The sequence below is a fragment of the Scyliorhinus torazame genome, chromosome 2 (assembly GCF_047496885.1).
Source record: "Scyliorhinus torazame isolate Kashiwa2021f chromosome 2, sScyTor2.1, whole genome shotgun sequence".
Lineage (NCBI taxonomy): Eukaryota > Metazoa > Chordata > Chondrichthyes > Carcharhiniformes > Scyliorhinidae > Scyliorhinus > Scyliorhinus torazame.
Window position 1 is genome coordinate 26,197,720 of NC_092708.1, and position 20,271 is coordinate 26,217,990.

At 54.7% G+C, this 20,271-nt stretch overlaps 1 protein-coding gene across 4 annotated transcripts in view; it reads left to right on the plus strand.

Moving 5' to 3' along the window:
• Positions 1 to 20,271, plus strand: part of arhgef49 (Rho guanine nucleotide exchange factor 49) — a 379,760-nt gene that overhangs the window by 80,424 nt on the left and 279,065 nt on the right. For 2 of the 4 annotated variants that reach the window (XM_072469710.1, XM_072469700.1), the window contains exon 1: positions 12,940 to 13,340. The exons of the other annotated variants lie outside the window; for them this stretch is intronic. The gene's annotated coding sequence lies outside the window, so the exon portion shown is untranslated. Of the gene's footprint in view, positions 1 to 12,939; positions 13,341 to 20,271 lie in introns of those variants that run through there. 4 annotated transcript variants of the gene reach the window in all.

Genomic DNA, 20,271 nt, shown 5'->3' on the forward strand with positions numbered 1-20,271 from the left:
GTGAGCCTTACGTCAGTGGTAGGGAAATTTCTGGAGAGAATTCTTCGAGACAAGATCTATTCCCTTTGGAAGCAAGTGGACGTATTAGCGAGAGGCAGCACAGTTTTGTGAAGAGGGGGTTGTGTCTCACTAACTTGATAGAGTTTTCCGAGGAGGTCACTAAGATGATTGATGCAGGTAGGGCAGTGGATGTTGTCTCTATGGACTTCAGTGAGGCCTTTGACAAGGTCCCTCATGGCAGACTGGTACAAAAGATGAAGTTACATGGGATCAGAGGTGAGCTGGCAAGATGGATACAGAACTGGCTAGGTCATAGAAGGCAGAGAGTAGCAATGGAAGGGTGCATTTCTGATTGGAGGGCTGTGACTAGTGGTGATCCGCTGGGATCAGTGCTGGGACCTTTGCTGTTCATAGTATATATAAATGATTTGGAGGAAAATGTAACTGGTCTGATTAGCAAGTTTGCGGACGACACAAAGGTTGGTGGAATAGCGGATAGCGATGAGGACTGTCAGAGGATACAGCAGGATTTAGATTGTTCGGAGACTCGGGCAGAGAGATGGCAGATGGAGTTTAATCCGGACAAATGTGAGGTAATGCATTTTGGAAGGTCTAATACAGCCAATCGCCTCATTTAAATATGTCTGCACCCGAGCCTCCCAGGACCTGGGATTGAATGCCCGTGCCCAGGAGACCTCGCCGTACCCTGGCACTCCCGCTGACACCCTGGTGCCAGGCTGGCAATGCCAAGGTGCTCGGATGGCAGGTTGCCCATGCTGGGGTGCCCTGCTGTTATGAGGTGGGGGCTTGAGGATCCCCTAACAAGTAAGTTGGGGAGTTGGGGGCATCCGGAGGCCGCGGTGAGAGGTCCAGAGATCCGGGCACGATCCCTTCCTATACTGACGAGCTGTGCTCAGTGCAGGAAATGAAGGCGAGCGAACCCTTGGCCTCAACTGCTTCCTGTGATAGTGAATACCACAGGCCCACCACTCTGTGGGTGAAGAAATTTCTCCTCCTCTCTGTCCTGAATGGTCTTCCCCATATCCTCAGACTGTGACCCCCTGGCGATGGGCACCCCCACCATCGGGAACATCCTTCCTGCATCCACCATGTCTCATCCTGTTAGAAAATGATAAGTTTCTATGAGATCCCTCATTCCTCTGAACTGAATACAATCCTAACAATCAGGGGCGGGATTCTCCCCTACCCGGCGGGACGGGGGGTCCCGGCGTAATGGAGTGGTGGGAACCACTCCGGCGATGGGCCGCCCCAAAGGTGCGGAAGTCTCCGCACCTTTAGGGGCCAAGCCCTCACCTTGAGGGGCTAGGCCCGCGCCGGAGTGGTTTGCGCTCCGCCGGCCGGCGGGAAAAGCGTTTGGCGCCACGCCAGCCGGGGCCAAAAGGTCTTCGCCTGGCGATGCATGCGCGGGAGCGTCAGCGGCTGCTGACGCAATCCCCGCGCATGCGCAGGGGAGGGGGCCTCTTCCGCCTCTGCCATAGTGAAGACCATGGCGAAGGCGGAAGAAAAAGAGTGCCCCCACGGCACCGGCTCGCCCGCGGATCGGTGGGCCCCGATCGCGGGCCAGGCCACTGTGGGGGAACCCCCCGGGGCCAGATCGCCCAGCGCCCCCCCCAGGACCCCGGAGCTTGCCCGCGCCGCCTTGTCCCGCCGTTCAAAAGGTGGTTTAATCCACGCTGGCGGGACAGGCATTCCAGCAGCGGGACTTCGGCCCATCGCGGGCCGGAGAATCGGTGGGGGTGGGCCCGCCGACCGGAGTGGCGCGATTCTGAGATTGTTCTCCCTCGAGAGACGGAGGCTGAGGGCCGACCTGATAGAAGTTTATAAAATTATTAGGGGTATAGATAGGGTGAACAGTTGGAGGCTTTTTCCCCGGGCGGAAATGACAACTACAGGGGGGCACAGGTTTAAGGTGAGGGGGGATAGGTTCAGTGTAGATGGTGCAGGGGACGTTTTTTACACAGAGGGTGGTGGTGGCCTGGAATGCACGACCAAGTGAGGTGGGGCATATACGTTAGCGACCTTTAAGACTTATCTGGATAGGCACATGAACAGACGGGGTATAGAAGGATACAGGAGGTTGGTCTAGATAGGACACGTGATCAGCGCAGGCTTGGAGGGCGAGAGGGCCCTGTGCCTGTGCTGTATTGTTCTTTGTCTTTGTTCTTTGTTCATTGCGAGAGGATTCGAGTACAGGAGCAGGGATGTCTTGCTGCAATTATACAGGGTCTTGGTGAGGCCGCACCTGGAGGATTGTGAGCAGTTTTGGTCTCCTTATCTGAGGAAGGATGTTCTTGCTATAGAGGGAGAGCAGCGAAGGTTTACCAGACTGACCCCATGGATGGTGGAAGTGACGTTTGAAGAGAGATGTTTCAAGGGGAGCGTGGTCTCCTGGCTTTCACCGGCCACGCTGCGCCACGAGCTGCATTTTGGGAGCGGAAAAAGACATGTTTATTCCTCGTCTTTGTATCCTGTCTGCCAGCCAGTTTTCTATCCATCTCAATACACTACCTTCAATCCCATACGCTTTAATTTTACACATTAATCTCTTAGGTGGGACCTTGCCGAAAGCCCAAATAAACCACATCCACTGGCTCCCCCTGATCAACTCCACTGGTTAGATCCTCAAATAGTTCCAGTAGATTTGCCGGCCTGTGGAATTTGCTACCTCAGAAAGCAGTTGAAGCCAAATCATGGGCGGATTCTCTGATCCTGAGGCTGTGTTGATGCCATCATACACGCCGTCGCGTTTCCCGACGGCGTCAACATGGCCTCAGGAACAGCGATTCTGACCCCTACAGGGGGCCAGCATGGCACTGGAGCGACCCACGCCGCTCGAGCTGCCGATCCCGGCGTCAGATGGGCGGCGCGGGTCTGCGTATGTGCAGCGGGACCGGCACGACTGCCGCGCATGCACGGTGGCTCCCTTCTCCGTGCCGGCCCTGATGCAACAGGGCGTAGGGCTACAGGGGCCGGCACGGAACAAAGGAGGCCCCCAGCCCGAGCGGCCGGCCCGCCGATCGGTAGGCCCCGATCGCGGGCCGGGGCGCTGCGGCCCGCGATCGGACCCCCTCCCCCCACTAGGCCGTTCCCGAATTCATTCACGCCGAGGTCCAGCCAGTAAGACCAGGTTAGAACGGCGCCGGCGGGACTCGAGTTATTTTGAACGGCTGCTCGGCCCATCCCGGGCCGAGAACCGCAGGGGAGCCGCGTGGAGCGGCCCCCGACTGGCTCAGCGCCGACCGCACCGGCACCAATGGCGCCGATTATCTGCTCTCCGGAGAATGGCATCCCGGCGCCGGATGCGCCGGTGTGACGGGATTTGCGCGCGCCCCCCCCCCCCGGGAATTCTCTGACCAGGCGCGGGTTCGGAGAATCTCGCCCCATATGCTTTCAAGAAGCAGTTAGATATAGCACTGGGGGCGAAGGGGTCAAAGTTAATGGGGGGAAGGCGGGATTAGGCTATTAAGTTGGATGATCAGCCATGGTCATCATGAATGGCGGAGCAGGCTCAAAGGGCCGAATGGCCTCCTCCTGCTCTCAGGTTTTACGTTTCTATGTCGCTACCTCTGGAGGCTGACAGTTTGGAATGAGTGAGCAGAAACAAATGCTCAGCCGGACAGGAAGAGGTGCCCAGAGAAAGCAGAGGATAGCGAACCCTACACCTTCTCAGCTCACTGCCTGGCCAGCGAACCCTACACCTTCTCAGCTCACTGCCTGGCCAGCGAACCCTACACCTTCTCAGCTCACTGCCTGGCCAGCGAACCCTACACCTTCTCAGCTCACTGCCTGGCCAGCGAACCCTACACCTTCTCAGCTCACTGCCTTCCTCCGTGGCAAATAGGGCAGAGACTGCCATGGCAGAATGAGAATCCCGAGCCACTCCAGGCCATACTTATCACCGAGTTGGCCACCACGGCGCAGACTATGATGCCACCACCATTCCCTGCAATGTGGAAGATGGGGGGTGAGGGGGGAGGGGTGGGGGGGGCGGGTGATATGATGGAGGGTCTCAGCGTTATGAAAAGAACTGATTGGACAGAGGGAGAAATGTTTTCGGCTTGTCCCTCAATCAGCATCACAAAACGTGGATTATCTGGTCATTATCTCGTCGTTGTTTGCGGGATCCTGCTGTGCACAATTGGTGGCTGCATTTCCTATGTTACACCAGCGATGGCACTTCAAAATTGGCGGTGCAGCACTTTGGGACGTCCAGTGTTTACGAGTGGTGATATAAATGCACAATTCACTTCTCTCCTTAGCTCTGCCGCTGTAACCTTGCCCCCCTGCCCCATCGGGCCCAGCCATACAAAGAACTGACAAAAAGCCTCGTCTCCATTTGAGCCTTTTCCTCAGGAGCTCAAATTACTCCGTTAGCCAAAGCCCGGAAACGTAGAGGCAGCAACATTTGGTAGTTGCTCATTTTTAGTTGCACTGGGCCTCGACCTGAACCATCGGGAGGCAGTGGCTTCAGCGACAAGGTGGAATGAAGGACTGCTGAGGGAACGGTTTCTTTGGATTTCAGGGCGACGAGGTGAGCTACAGACACTGAACGGTGGTTGTCCAGGAAGTTTTACTGTGTCTCTACCTGTGTTATTCAGGTGTGTGGCTGCTGCAGGTTTAGGCTAACCTCTTCTATAATTGGGCCTAGAGGCCTCAACACTGTCCCAATCTCCCGAAAACCCACCTCTCGTTGGGCAAGCTTTCAGTTGCCCCCCTCGCTATCTCCGTTTCTGTTCCTGTTTCCTTGCATGTGAACCAACTGGGACATGTGAGCTCCGTGACAGGCAGTATATGCACATCTTTGGGTTGTGGGGGCAAAAACCCACACAGACATGGGCAGTGACCCAGGGCCGGGATCGAACCTGGGATCTCGACACCTTGAGGCAGCAGAGCTAACCGTGCTGCCCCATTGTCAATCATTAGAGGGACATTTCAGCCTTGTTTACAATCACTCAGCTTGCACTCCCCCCGAACCAAACCTCCCATCCCACCAACAGGGGGGAACATGGTGACAGAAGGTTCTGAGGACCTGGGTTCAAATCCCACCACGGCAGCTGGTGGAATTTAAATTCAATGAATAAAACCTGAATTAAAAGCTAGTCTGTGATGGCGACCACAAAATTGTTTGTAAAAACTGATCAGGTTCACTAATGCCCTTCTGCTGTCTGGCCTACATTGGCCAGGCTATATTTCCCCTTAGTGTACCACGGTTAGGTGGGGTTATGGGATTGCGAGGATAGGGTGGCGAGTGGGCCTAGGAAGGGTGCTCTTTCGGAGGAAGGTGGGCACAGACTCGATAGGCCACATGGCGTCCTTCTGCCCTGTAAGGATTCTATGATTTTACATGTAATTCCCCCTTAATTGCCCTCAGAAATGGTCTATTAAGCCTCGCAGTTCAAGGGCAGTTAGTGATGAAATAGAATTCCCACAGTGCAGAAGGAGACCATTCGGCCCATCGACTCTGTACCGGACCTCTGAATGAACCGCCTACCCAGGCCTACTCCCCCACCCACATGGCCGGCACGGTAGCACAGTGGTTAGCACTGTCGCTTCACGGCGGCAGGGTCCCAGGTTCGATTCCCGGCTTGGGTCACTGCCTGTGCGGCGTCTGCACGTTCTCCCCCGTGCCTGCGTGGGTTTCCTCCGGGTGCTCCGGTTTCCTCCCACAAATCCCGAAAGACGTGCTTGTCAGGTGAATTGGACATTCTGAATTCTCCCTCAGTGCACCCGAACAGGCGCAGGAATGGGCGACTGGAGGATTTTCTCAGTAACTTCATTGCAATGTTTTTTTTTAAAATTTGTATTTATTCAAATATTTTCAATAATTTTTACAAGCCACTACAAAACGAAAACAATAAAAAGAAAACATAGCAATAAAACAAAAAACAATGTAACCATTTAACAAATTAACAATTTAACAAAACAAGGTGGGGTATCTGCCCTCTACAAATGAAGTCAGTCCCCCCCCCCCGGTTTGCTGCTGCTGCTGACCTCCACCTAACGTTCCACGAGAAAGTCAAGGAACGGTTGCCACCGCCTGGAGAACCCCTGCAAGGACCCTCTCAAGGCAAACTTTACCCTCTCCAACCTGAGAAATCCCGCCATGTCACTGACCCAAACCTCTACGCTTGGGGGCTTCGCGTCCCTCCACATTAACAAGAGCCTTCTCCGGGCTACCAAGGGGGCAAAGGCCAGAAGTCCGGCCTCTTTCGACTCCTGCACTCCCGGATCGTCTGATACCCCAAATATTGCTATCGCTATCCCCCAGCTTGGTTTTACCCGAGTATCCAAGACCTTGGACATAGCCTTCGCGAAATCCTGTAAGTGCCGGGCATGTCCAAAACATATGGACATGATTTGCTGGGCACCCTGAGCACCTCATACACCTGTCCTCCACCCCAAAGAACTTACTCATTCTCGCCCCTGTCATATGCGCCCGGTGCACCACCTTAAACTGATTCAGGCTAAGCCTGGCGCAAGATGAGGAGGAATTGACCCTGCCCAGGGCATCAGCCCACAGGCCCTAATCTAGCTCCTCGCCCAGCTCCTCCTCCCACTTGCTCTTCAGCTCTTCCACCGAGGCCTCCGAGGCCTCCTGCAGCTCCTGATATATGTCCGATACCTTGCCGTCCCCCACCCACACGCCCGAGACCACCCTATCCTGTATCCTCCGGGCAGGCAGCAGAGGGCATTCCCCCACCTGCTTTTTCACGAACGCCCGAACCTGTATGTACCTAAAAGTATTCCCCGGGGGCAACCCAAATTTCTCCTCCAGCGTCCTCAGACTAGCAAAAGTCCCATCGATAAACAAGTCCCCCATCCTTTTGATACCTGCCCTGTGCCAACTTAGGAACCCACCATCTATTCTACCCGGAACGAACCTGTGATTGTTCCGTATCGGGGTCCAGACTGAGGCCCCTACCTCCCCCCTGTGCGGTCTCCACTGCCCCCAGATCCTCAATGTCACCGCCACCACCGGGCTCGTGGTATACCGCGTCGGCGGAAGCGGCAACGGTGCCATTACCACTGGAAGACGAACAAGAACCTAGGGAGGACCGTCATCTATACGGTCTGCACTCTGCCCGCCAGGGAAAGCGGCAGCATGTCCCACCTCCAAAAGTCCTCCTCCATCTGATCCACCAGCCGCGCTAAATTGAGCTTGTGCAGGACCCCCCAGCTCTTAGCCACCTGGATGCCCAAGTAACGAAAGCTCCTCTCCACCATCTTGAGCGGTAGCTCTCCCAATCTCTTTTCCTGGCCCCTCGCATGTATCACAAAAAGCTCGCTTTTTCCAACATTCAGCTTATACCCCGAAAAATCTCCAAGGTCTCCAAGAATCTGCTTGACCTCCCCCATCCCCTCCACCGGATCCGCAATATACAGGAGCAGGTCATCCACATACAGTGAGACACTATTTTGAAACGCCCGATGAGGCATGGAACTTTATACAAATTGAAAAGTTGGACTCAAATTGAGCGTTTGTCGTGGGGGGGATGTTTACTGTGTTTATTGTGTTTGGGGAATGTTCTCTTGGTTTGAGTGCTGGGTGGGGATGGGTGAATGGATTTAATGTGGGGGCTGGGGGAGAATGTGGGCGTCGGTGTTGGAGGGGCAGGGCCCCGCGGAGGAAGAGGGGGGGTGGAGGCCTGGGGATGGGGAGTTGGGGTAAGGCCGTAAAAAGGAGCTGCGCCAGAGGGAGCGGGGCCGGCTCAGGAAAGCGCGGGCTTCTTCCCGTGTTAGGGAAGGATGGGGGTGGGGCCGGGGGGGGGGGGGGGGAGGGCGGTGCTAGAGAGGAGCGCCCACTGACTGCCAAGGGGTGGGGGGATTCTCACACTGGAGGGTCGATGGAATGGCGGGAGAGGCTGGGGTCAGCAGGAGTCAGCTGACTTATGGGAGTGTCATGGGGGGAGGAAAATGGCTAGATGTGGATCTAGCGGGGGGAGGGGAGGGGGGAGGGGGGGAACCGGGTTGCTGCTGCATTGGCCAAAGGGGAGCTGGAAGTAGGAGAGGTAGTCGGGGCGGGGGTCCGCTGCCTGGGGGACTGGAGGGTGCGGGAGGCGCGAGCACGTGGCTGGCCTAGAAAAGGAGATGGCTAGTCGGCAGGGGTGGGGGGCGAGTAGCCCCCCAATCCGGCTGATAACTTGGAATGTGAGGGGCCTGAACGGGCCGGTCAAGAGGGCCCGGGTGTTCGCGCACTTAAAGGGACTGAAGGAAGACGTGGTTATGCTCCAGGAGACGCATCTGAAGGTGGCAGATCAGGTTAGGTTGAGAAAGGGATGGGTAGGGCAGGTCTTTCATTCAGGGCTGGATGTGAAGAACAGAGAGGTTGCAATACTGGTGGGGAAGCGGGTGTCGTTCGAGGCACTGAATATTGTAGTGGATAATGGAGGTCGATATGTGATGGTGAGTGGTAGGTTGCAGAGGGTGCGGGTGGTACTGGTGAACGTATATGCCCCGAATTGGGATGATGCCGGATTTATGAAACGCATGCTGGGTCGGATTCCGGATCTGGAGGTAGGAAGCTTGATAATGGGGGGGGACTTCAACACGGTGCTGGACCCAGCACTGGACCGTTCTAAGTCCAGGACGGGTAAGTGGCCGGCTGCGGCCAAGGTGCCCAGGGGGTTTATGGACCAGATGGGGGGAGTGGATCAATGGAGGTTTGTCAGGCTGCTGGCCAGGGAATTTTCCTTCTTTCCCCACGTCCATAGAGCCTACTCCCGGATAGATTTTTTCATCTTGAATAGGGCGCTAATCCCGAAAGTGGAGGGAACGGAATATTCGTGGTCCATCTCGGACCACGCCCCGCATTGGGTGGAGCTGGAGTTGGGGGAGGAGAGGGACCAGTGCCCGCTGTGGCGCCTTGATGTGGGACTATTGGCGGATGAGGGGGTGTGCGGGCAGGTGCAGGGGTGCATTGAAAGATATTTGGAGGCCAACGACAACGGGGAGGTGCGGGTGGGGGTAGTCTGGGAGGCGCTGAAGGCGGTGGTCAGGGGAGAGCTAATCTCCATTAGGGCCCACAGGGAGAAGAGAGAGGGGAGGGAGAGGGAGAGGTTGGTGGGGGAGATTTTAAGGGTGGACAGGAGGAATGCAGAGGCCCCCGAGGAGGGGCTACTCAGGGAGCGGCGGAACCTCCAGACGGAGTTCGACCTGTTGACCACGGGGAAAGCAGAGGCACAGTGGAAGAAAGCGCAGGGGGCGACGTATGAGTATGGGGAGAAGGCGAGTCGGATGCTGGCACATCAGCGTCGTAAGAGGGAGGCAGCGAGGGAGATTGGTGGAGTTAAGGATAGAGGGGGAATAAGGTGCGGAGTGCGGTGAGAATAAATGAGGTATTTAGGGACTTCTATGGGGATCTGTACAGGTCTGAGCCCCCAGCGGGGTAGGAGGGGATGCGACGATTCCCAGATCAGCTGAGGATCCCGAAGGTGGAGGAGGAGGAGGTGGCTGGTTTGGGGGCGCCGATTGGGCTGGAGGTGCTGGTTAAAGGATTGGGGAGCATGCAGGCGGGGAACGCCCCGGGGGCCGGATGGGTTCCCAGTTGAATTCTACAGGAAATACGTGGACCTGCTGGGCCCGTTGCTAGTGGGGCCTTTCAATAAGACCTTGCCCCCGACAATGTCTAGGGCGCTGATTTCTTTGATCCTGAAGCGGGACAAGGATCCACTGCAATGTGGGTCGTATAGACCGACCTCGCTCCTCAATGTTGACGCTAAGTTGCTGGCGAAGGTGCTGGCTATGAGAATTGAGGACTGTGTCCCGGGGGTGATTCATGAGGACCAGATGGGATTTGTGAAGGGTAGGCAATTAAATACAAATGTGCGGAGGCTCCTCAATGTGATCGATGCTGGTGATGACATCACCATGGTGATGTCATCATCAGCATGGTGGAGGGAGAAGCGGAGGTAGTGGCAGCTATGGACGCGGAGGAGGCCTTTGACCGGGTGGAGTGGGAGTATCTTTGGGAAGTGTTGCGGAGCTTTGGGTTCGGGGAAGGGTTCATCAGTTGGGTCAGGCTGCTATATAGAGCCCTGGTGGCGAGCGTGGCTACGAATCGGCGGAGGTCGGAGTACTTTCGGCTGTACCGGGGGACGAGGCAGGGGTGTCCCTTATCCCCCTTGTTGTTTGCACTGGCAATTGAGCCTCTGGCCATGGCACTGAGGGAGTCCAGGAAATGGAGGGGATTGGTCCGGGGGGGACGGGGGGGGGGGACGGGGGGACGGAGGAACACAGGGTGTCGGTGTATGCCGACGACCTGTTGGTGTATGTTGCGGATCCAGTGGAGGGGATGGCGGAGGTCATGCGGATCCTTCGGGAGTTTGGGGACTTTTCGGGGTATAAACTCAACACAGGGAAGAGTGAGCTCTTTGTGGTGCATTCAGGGGACCAGGGAAGGGGGATAGACGAGCTACCGCTGAAGAGAGCGGAAAGGAGCTTTCGGTATCTAGGGATCCAAGTAGCTAGGAATTGGGGGGCCCTGCACAAGCTCAATTTGACGCGGTTGGTGGAGCAGATGGAGGAGGATTTTAAAAGATGGGATATGCTGCCACTCTCACTAGCGGGTAGGGTGCAGTCGGTCAAAATGACAGTCCTCCCGAGGTTTCTCTTTGTGTTCCAGTGCCTTCCCATTTTGATCCCCAAGGCCTTTTTCAAATGGGTAAGCAGGGGCATCATGGGATTTGTGTGGGCGAATAAGACCCCGAGGGTGAAGAGAGTGTTTCTGGAGCATAGCAGGGACGGGGGGGGGGGGGGGGGGGGGCTGGCGCTGCCGAATTTGTGCGGCTATTATTGGGCAGCCAATGTGGCAATGATCCGTCAGTGGGTAATGGAGGTAGAGGGGGCGGCGTGGAAGAGGCTAGTGATGGCGTCCTGTGTGGGCACAAGCCTGAGGGCGCTGGTGACGGCACCGCTGCCGCTCTCGCCGACAAGGTACACCACGAGTCCGGTGGTGGCGGCGACGCTGAAGATCTGGGGGCAGTGGAGGCGACACAGGGGTGAGGTGGCAGCCTCGGTTTGGTCCCCGATTCGGGAGAATCATCGGTTCGTCCCGGGAAGGATGGATGGGGGGTTTCGGAGCTGGCATCGGGCAGGGATTAGGAGAATGGGGGACCTGTCATCGATGGGACATTTGCGAGCCTAGGGGCACTGGAGGAGAAGTTTGGGCTACCCCCGGGAAACGCTTTCAGGTACATGCAAGTGAGGGCGTTTGTGAGGCGGCAGGTGAGGGAATTCCCGCCGCTTCCGGATAGGATTCAGGACAGGGTGATTTCGGGTGTATGGGTTGGAGAAGGCAAGATTTTGGCGATTTACCAGGAGCTGCAGGAAGAGGAGGAGGCCTCGGTGGAGGAGCTAAAGGGCAAGTGGGAGGAGGAGCTTGGGGAGGAGATAGATGAGGGTCTGTGGGCTGATGCCCTGAGTAGGGTTAATTCTTCCACCTCATGTGCCAGGCTCAGCCTAATACAGTTCAAAGTTCAGAGCGCATATGACAGGGGCGAGGTTGAGTAGGTACTTTGGGGTCGAGGACAGATCTGGGAGGTGCTCGGGAAGCCTGGCAAATCACGTCCATATGTTCTGGTCGTGCCCGGCACTGGATGGGTTTTGGAGGGGTTTTGCGAGGACTATGTCCAAGGTGGTGAACGCCCGGGTCAAGCCGAGCTGGGGGTTGGCATTATTTGGGGTAACGGACGAGCCGGGAGTGCAGGAGGCGAAAGAGGCCGGTATTCTGGCCTTTGCGTCCCTGGTAGCCCGGCGGAGGATTTTGCTATTATGGAAAGGTGCGAAGCCCCCTAGTGTGGAAGCTTGGATAAATGACATGGCAGGGTTCATCAAGCTGGAGAGGATAAAGTTTGCTTTGCGAGGGTCTGTGCAGGGGTTCCTCAGGCGGTGGCAACCGTTCCTAGACTATCTCGCGGAGCGCTAGGAGGAGGTCAGCAGCAGCAGCCCAGAGGTGGGGGGGGGGGGGGGGGGGGGGGGGGCGGTGGGAGGAGGGGGGGTTCTTTTGGGGGGGCGTTTGGGTGAAGGTGGGGGGTTTCCCTATTGGTGTTTTTAAATGTCATATGGGGGGGTTATTGTATATGGGGGAAATCCAATGTATAATTTTTGATTGTTGTGTTCTTGTTTCTTTCTTTTTGTTGGGGGGGGGGGGGGGGTTGTTGAAAATCTGTTGAAAAATTTGAATAAATATATATATTTGTTTAAAATGTGACATCGCGATTTTAAATAATGGGTCGAATTGATATTCCTGTGGTAAAGTTGAGGTATTAGGAATTGTTGTGGTCACTTCATGGGGCCATTATGGACACCTTGAGGACGGAAAAGGGTCCCGTTGCCTAAAACAGCTGTGACCATTTGAGCCGCGCCATCTTTGGTCCTGGCCCCTGTCCACTCTGTCGCGAGCAAGGACGCAGCAGAGTGGCATGCTCGAACTATGTATGCATGGCGCTGGTAGCAAGCAGAACCCAGTAAATGATCGGGCCGTTATCATGTGAATGTTTGTGTGTAAATTACCTGCCGTGTTTCTTACATATCACAACAGTAGTTACGCCTCCAAAAATACTTCATTGACTGCAAAGCGCTTGGGGCATCCTGAGGGGATGAAAGGTGCTATATGAATGCAATTTATTTTTTGAACGATTCCAGCGCTCTCCAATATTTGGCCAGGCTGCAATTCTAGAATTCCCAGGGCAATATATCTATGGACTCACACAGCTCTCTATGTAGTTCATTGCCTGGGGCTCATAGTAACTCAAGTCTCCTAAGTAATCCACACTTGACAATCACATATCCTTAGGCTAAGTGTTCCTGCCCAGTGTATAAGCTTCCTTTGTGTGATTAAAGCCAGCAGAAGAGGCTCCTTGCTCTGCGCACACCCACGTCACATCAGTCTCCCACCTCCAGTAACGCAAAAGATTTTCCAACTCAACTCGACCGGCGGCCAAAGTCCTGTCATCAAATGTAAATCCATCTCCGTAGCCGTTTCGGCCTGTTTAATGTGGGTTACACGTCAGAGTCTACCTCTAGCTTTCCCGGTTTGTTCATTTCTTGGTGTCCCTCTTTGCTCCCGCCTGCGCCTCCCCAAGTGACATTAATGTGACCGACAGCTTATCAATGTCTCCATGGCAACCTTTATACTCTTTCGCGTGGACCTGCTCAGCCATGACTTCTGTTCCCGAGGCAACGAAAGAGTCTAGTGGACATACGGAGAGAAGGGAGTGACTGTGCATCAACATGTGAAAACAAAATGAATAATGCTCAGTTCCAGGTGGGCCTCGGGCCTGAGGGTGAGGAGAAAACAGACCCAAAATCCACTGGAGACGGTGAGGACAGTTTCTCACAGTTTGCTTTTTTTCTCACGGCATTTTTTCACAGCGTCTCATTGTTTCAGTGTCAGGGTGAATACCTGAGGAAAAGTGGTTGAAATCTTTCCGTTACAAAAAGCATTCCGCCTTTATTTATTATTTTTTCGAAGGGTGTGTGTGTCGCTGGTCAGGCCAGCATTTCCTGCCCATCCCTAGTTGCCCTTGGGAAGGTGGCCGTGAGCTGCCTTCTTGAACAGCTACAGTCTCTGAGGTGTAGGTACATCCAGGGTGCTGTTAGGGAGGGAGTCACAGGATTTTGACCCAGCGACAGTAAAGGAATGGCGATATATTTCCAGCTCAGGTTGGTGAGTGACTTGGAGTCAATCTTGCAGGTGGTGGCGTTCCCAGGTATCTGTTGCTCTTGTCCTTCTGGATGGTGATGCTCATGCATTTGGAAGGTGCTGCCAAAGTAGCCTTGGTGAGTCCCTGCAGTGCATCTTGTAGATGTACATATGGTTGGTACTGTGTGTCGGTGGTGGAGGGAGTGAATGTTTGTGAGTGGGATGCCAATCAAATGAGCTGCTTTGGAGGGTGGCATGGTGGCGCAGCGGGTAGCACTGTTGCCTCACTGCGCCGAGGACCTGGGTTTGATCCTGGCCCCGGGTCACTGTCCGTGTGGAGTTTGCACATTCCCCCAGGTCTGGGTCGGTCTCACTCCACAGCCCGGAGCTGTGCAGGGCGGGCGGATTGGCCACGCTAAATTGCCCTTAATTGGAACTTTAAAAAAAAAAGAGCTGCTTTGTCCGACATGGTGTCAAGCTTCTCGAGTGTTATTGGAGCTGCGCTCATCCAGGCAAGTGGGGAGTATTCACACTCCTGACTTGTGCCTTGTAGGTGGTGGACAGACTTCGGGGAGTCAGGAGGTGACTTACTCACCGCAGGATTCCCAGCCTCTGACCTGCTTTCATAGCCACAGCATTCATATAACTGTCCCAGTTCAGTTTGTGTTACTGGTAACCTCCCAGGATGTTGATAGTGGGGAATTCAGCGATAGTAATAGAACGTAGAACAGTACAGCACAGAACAGGTACTTCGGCCCTCGATGTTGTGCCGAGCATTGTCCGAAACCAAGATCAAGCTATCCCACTCCCTGTCATTCTGTTGTGCTCCAGGTGCCTATCCAATAACCGCTTGAAAGTTCCTAAAGTGTCCGACTTCACTATCACAGCAGGCAGTCCATTCCACACCCTAACCCTCTCTGAATAAAGAACCTACCTCGGACATCCCTCCTATATCTCCCACCCCGAACCTTATAGTTATGCCCTCTTGTAACAGCTACATCCACCCGAGGAAATAGTCTCTGAACGTCCACTCTATCTATCCCCCTCATTGTCTTATAAACCTCTATTAAATCGCCTCTCATCCTCCTCCGTTCCAAAGAGAAAAGCACTCGCTCCCTCAAACTTTCCTCATAAGACCTATCCTGCAAACCAGGCAGCATCATGGTAAATCTCCTTTGCACCCTTTCCAATGCTTCCACATCCTTCCCATAATGAGGTGACCAGAACTGCACACAATACTCCAACTGTGGTCTCACCAGGGTCAACTATAGTTGCAGCATAACCCCGCGGCTCTTAAACTCAAGCCCCCTGTTAATAAACGCTAACACACTATAAACCTTCTTCACGGCTCTATCCACTTGAGTGGCAACCTTCAGAGATCTGTGGACATGAACCCCAAGATCTCTCTGTTCCTCCACATTCCTCAGAACCCTGCTGTTGACCCTGTAATCCGCATTCAAATTTTTTCCTACCAAAATGAATCACCTCGCACTTCTCAGGGTTAAACTTCATTTGTCACTTTTCAGCCCAGCTCTGCATCCGATCAATGTCTTTTTGCAGCCTACAACAGCCCTCCACCTCATCCACTACTCCACCAATCTTGGTGTCATCAACAAATTTACTGACCCACCCTCCAGCCCCCTCCTCCAAGTCATTGATAAAAATCCAAATAGCAGAGGACCCAGCACTGATCCCTGTGGTACACCGCTGGTAACTGGTCTCCAGTCTGAAAATTTTCCATCCACCACCACCCTCTGTCTTCTATGTGGTAACCAGTTACTTATCCAATTGGCCAAATTTCCCTCTATCCCACACCTCCTTACTTTCTTCATGAGCCGACCATGGGGAACCTTATCAAACGCCTTACTGAAATCCATGTATACGACATCAACTGCTCTACCTTCATCTACACACTTAGTTCCTCCTCAAAGAATTCAATCAAATTTGTGAGGCAAGATATATCCTTCACGAATCCGTGTTGACTATCCCGGATTAAGCTGCATCTTTCCAAATGGTCATAAATCCTATCCTTCAGTCCCTTTTCCGTTATCTTCCCGACTACCGAAGTAAGACTCACCGGCCTATAATGACATTGAGTATCATGGAGCTATGGTTAGATTCTCTTTTGGTCATTGACGATCATTTTCTGGCACTTGTCTACTGCAAATGTTACTTGCTGCTTATCAGCCCGAACCTGAATGCCTCAACCACCACCCCATGGACTCAATCAGCGAACACTGAGTCACGAGGTTCTGGGTTCAAATTTCCCTCCAGGGCTTAAGCACAACAATCGATGCTGGCACTGCAATACGGCACTGAGGGGCCACTGTAATACAGTGCTGAGGGTGCACTGCAATACGGCACTGAGGGTGCACTGCGATACAGTACTGAGGGTGCACTGCGGTACAGTACTGAGGGTGCACTGCGATACAGTACTGAGGGTGCACTGCGATACAGTACTGAGGGTTCACTGCAATACAGTACTGAGGGTGCACTGTGGTACAGTACTGAGGGTGCACTGCGATACAGTACTGAGGGTTCACTGCAATACAGTACTGAGGGTGCACTGCGATACAGTACTGAGGGTGCACTGCGGTACAGTACTGAGGGTGCACTGCGATACAGTACTGAGGGTGCACTGCGGTACAGTACTGAGGGTGCACTGCGATACAGTACTGAGGGTTCACTGCAATACAGTACTGAGGGTGCACTGCGATACAGTACTGAGGGTGCACTGCGGTACAGTACTGAGGGTGCACTGCGATACAGTACTGAGGGTGCACTGCGGTACAGTACTGAGGGTGCACTACAATACAGTACTGAGGGTGCACTGCGGTGCAGTACTGAGGGTGCACTGCGGTACAGTATTGAGGGTGCACTGCGATACAGTACTGAGGGTGCACTGCGGTACAGTACTGAGGGTTCACTGCGATACAGTACTGAGGGTGCACTGCGGTACAGTACTGAGGGTGCACTGCGGTACAGTACTGAGGGTGCACTGCGGTACAGCACTGAGGGTGCACTGCGGTACAGTACTGAGGGTGCACTGCGGTACAGTACTGAGGGTGCACTGCGGTACAGTACTGTGGTACAGTACTTAGGGTGCACTGTGGTACAGTACTGAGGGTGCACTGCGGTACAGTACTGAGGGTGCACTGCGATACAGTACTGAGGATGCACTGCGGTACAGTACTGAGGGTGCACTGCGGTACAGTACTGAGGGTGCACTGCGGTACAGTACTGTGGTACAGTACTGAGGGTGCACTGTGGTACAGTACTGAGGGTGCACTGCGGTACAGTACTGAGGGTGCACTGCGGTACAGTACGGAGGGTGCACTGCGGTACAGTACTGAGGGTGCACTGTGGTACAGTACTGAGGATGCACTGCGATACAGTACTCAGGGTGCACTGCCGTACAGTACTGAGGGTGCACTGCGGTACAGTACTGAGGGTGCACTGCGGTACAGTACTGAGGGTGCACTGCGGTACAGTACTGAGGGTGCACTGCGATACAGTACTGAGGGAGCACTGCGGTACAGTACTGAGGGTGCACTGCGGTTCAGTACTGAGGATGCACTGTGGTGCAGTACTGAGGGTGCACTGCGGTACAGTACTGAGGGTGCACTGCGGTACAGTACTGAGGGTGCACTGCGGTACAACACTGAGGGTGCACTGTAATACAGTACTGAGGGTGCACTGTGGCACAGTACTGAGGGTGCACTGCGGTTCAGTACTGAGGATGCACTGCGATACAGTACTGAGGGTGCACTGCGATACAGTACTGAGGGTGCACTGCGGTACAGTACTGAGGGTGCACTGCGGTACAGTACTGAGGGTGCACTGCAATACAGTACTGAGGATGCACTGCGATACAGTACTGAGGGTGCACTGCGGTACAACACTGAGGGTGCACTGCAGTACAGTATTGAGGGTGCACTGTGGCACAGTACTGAGGGTGCACTGCGGTTCAGTACTGAGGATGCACTGTGGTGCAGTACTGAGGGTGCACTGCGGTACAGTACTGAGGGTGCACTGCGATACAGTACTGAGGGTGCACTGCGATACAGTACTGAGGGTGCACTGCGGTACAGTACTGAGGGTGCACTGCGGTACAGTACTGAGGGTGCACTGCAATACAGTACTGAGGATGCACTGCGATACAGTACTGAGGGTGCACTGCGGTACAGTACTGAGGATGCACTGCGGTACAGTACTGAGGGTGCACTGCGGTACAGTACTGAGGGTGCACTGCAGTACAGTACTGAGGGTGCACTGCGGTACAGTACTGAGGATGCACTGCAGTACAGTACTGAGGGTGCACTGCGGTACAGTACTGAGGGTGCACTGCGATACAGTACTGAGGGTGCACTGCGGTACAGTACTGAGGGTGCACTGCGGTACAGTACTGAGGGTGCACTGCAATACAGTACTGAGGGTGCACTGCGGTACAGTACTGAGGGTGCAGTGCGATACAGTACTGAGGGTGCACTGCGGTACAGTACTGAGGGTGCACTGTGATACAGTACTGAGGGTGCACTGCGGTACAGTACTGAGGATGCACTGCGGTACAGTACTGAGGGTGCACTGCGGTACAGTACTGAGAGTGCACTGCGGTACAGTACTGAGGGTGCACTGTGATACAGTACTGAGGGTGCACTGCGGTACAGTACTGAGGATGCACTGCGGTACAGTACTGAGGGTGCACTGCGGTACAGTACTGAGGGTGCACTGCGGTACAGTACTGAGGGTGCACTGCGGTACAGTATTGAGGGTGCACTGCGGTACAGTATTGAGGGTGCACTGCGATACAGTACTGAGGGTGCACTGCAGTACAGTACTGAGGGTGCACTGCGGTACAGTACTGAGGGTGCACTGCGGTACAGTACTGAGGGTGCACTGCGATACAGTACTGAGTGTGCACTGCGGTACAGTATTGAGGGTGCACTGCGATACAGTACTGAGAGTGCACTGCGGTACAGTACTGAGGGTGCACTGTGGTACAGTACTGAGGGTGCACTGCGGTACAGTGCTGAGGGTGCACTGCGATACAGTACTGAGGGTGCACTGCGGTACAGTACTGAGGGTGCACTGCGGTACAGTGCTGAGGGTGCACTGCGGTACAGTACTGAGGGTGCACTGCGGTACAGTGCTGAGGGTGCACTGCGGTACAGTACTGAGGGTGCACTGCAATACAGTACTGAGGGTGCACTGTGGTACAGTACAGAGGGTGCACTGCGATACAGTACTGAGGGTGCACTGCAATACAGTACTGAGGGTGCACTGCGGTACAGTACTGAGGGTGCACTGCAATACAGTACTGAGGGTGCACTGTGGTACAGTACTGAGGGTGCACTGTGGTACAGTACTGAGGGTGCACTGCGATACAGTACTGAGGGTGCACTGCGGTACAGTACTGAGAGTGCACTGCGGTACAGTGCTGAGGGTGCACTGCGGTACAGTACTGAGAGTGCACTGCGGTACAGTGCTGAGGGTGCACTGCGGTACAGTACTGAGGGTGCACTGCGGTACAGTACTGAGGGTGCACTGCGGTACAGTACTGAGAGTGCACTGCGGTACAGTGCTGAGGGTGCACTGCGGTACAGTACTGAGGGTGCACTGTGGTACAGTATTGAGGGTGCACTGCGGTACAGTACTGAGGGTGCACTGCGATACAGTACTGAGGGTGCACTGCGATACAGTACTGAGGGTGCACTGCGATACAGTACTGAGAGTGCACTGCGATACAGTACTGAGGGTGCACTGCGATACAGTACTGAGAGTGCACTGCGGTACAGTACTGAGGGTGCACTGCGGTACAGTACTGAGGGTGCACTGCGATACAGTACTGAGGGTGCACTGCGATACAGTGCTGAGGGTGCACTGCGATACAGTACTGAGAGTGCACTGCGGTACAGTGCTGAGGGTGCACTGCGATACAGTACTGAGGGTGCACTGCGGTACAGTACTGAGAGTGCACTGTGGTACAGTGCTGAGGGTGCACTGCGATACAGTACTGAGAGTGCACTGCGGTACAGTACTGAGGGTGCACTGTGGTACAGTACTGAGGGTGCACTGCGGTACAGTACTGAGGGTGCACTGCGGTACAGTACTGAGGGTGCACTGCGGTACAGTACTGAGGGTGCACTGCGGTACAGTACTGAGGGTGCACTGTGGTACAGTACTGAGGGTGCACTGCGGTACAGTACTGAGGGTGCACTGCGGTACAGTACTGAGGGTGCACTGCGGTACAGTACTGAGGGTGCACTGCGGTACAGTGCTGAGGGTGCACTGCGATACAGTACTGAGGGTGCACTGCGGTACAGTACTGAGGGTGCACTGTGGTACAGTACTGAGGGTGCACTGCGGTACAGTACTGAGGGTGCACTGCGGTACAGTACTGAGAGTGCACTGCGGTACAGTACTGAGGGTGCACTGTGGTACAGTACAGAGAGTGCACTGCGGTACAGTACTGAGGGTGCACTGTGGCACAGTACTGAGGATGCACTGTGGTACAGTACTGAGGGTGCACTGTGGTACAGTACTGAGGGTGCACTGTGGTACAGTACTGAGGGTGCACTGCGATACAGTACTGAGAGTGCACTGCGGTA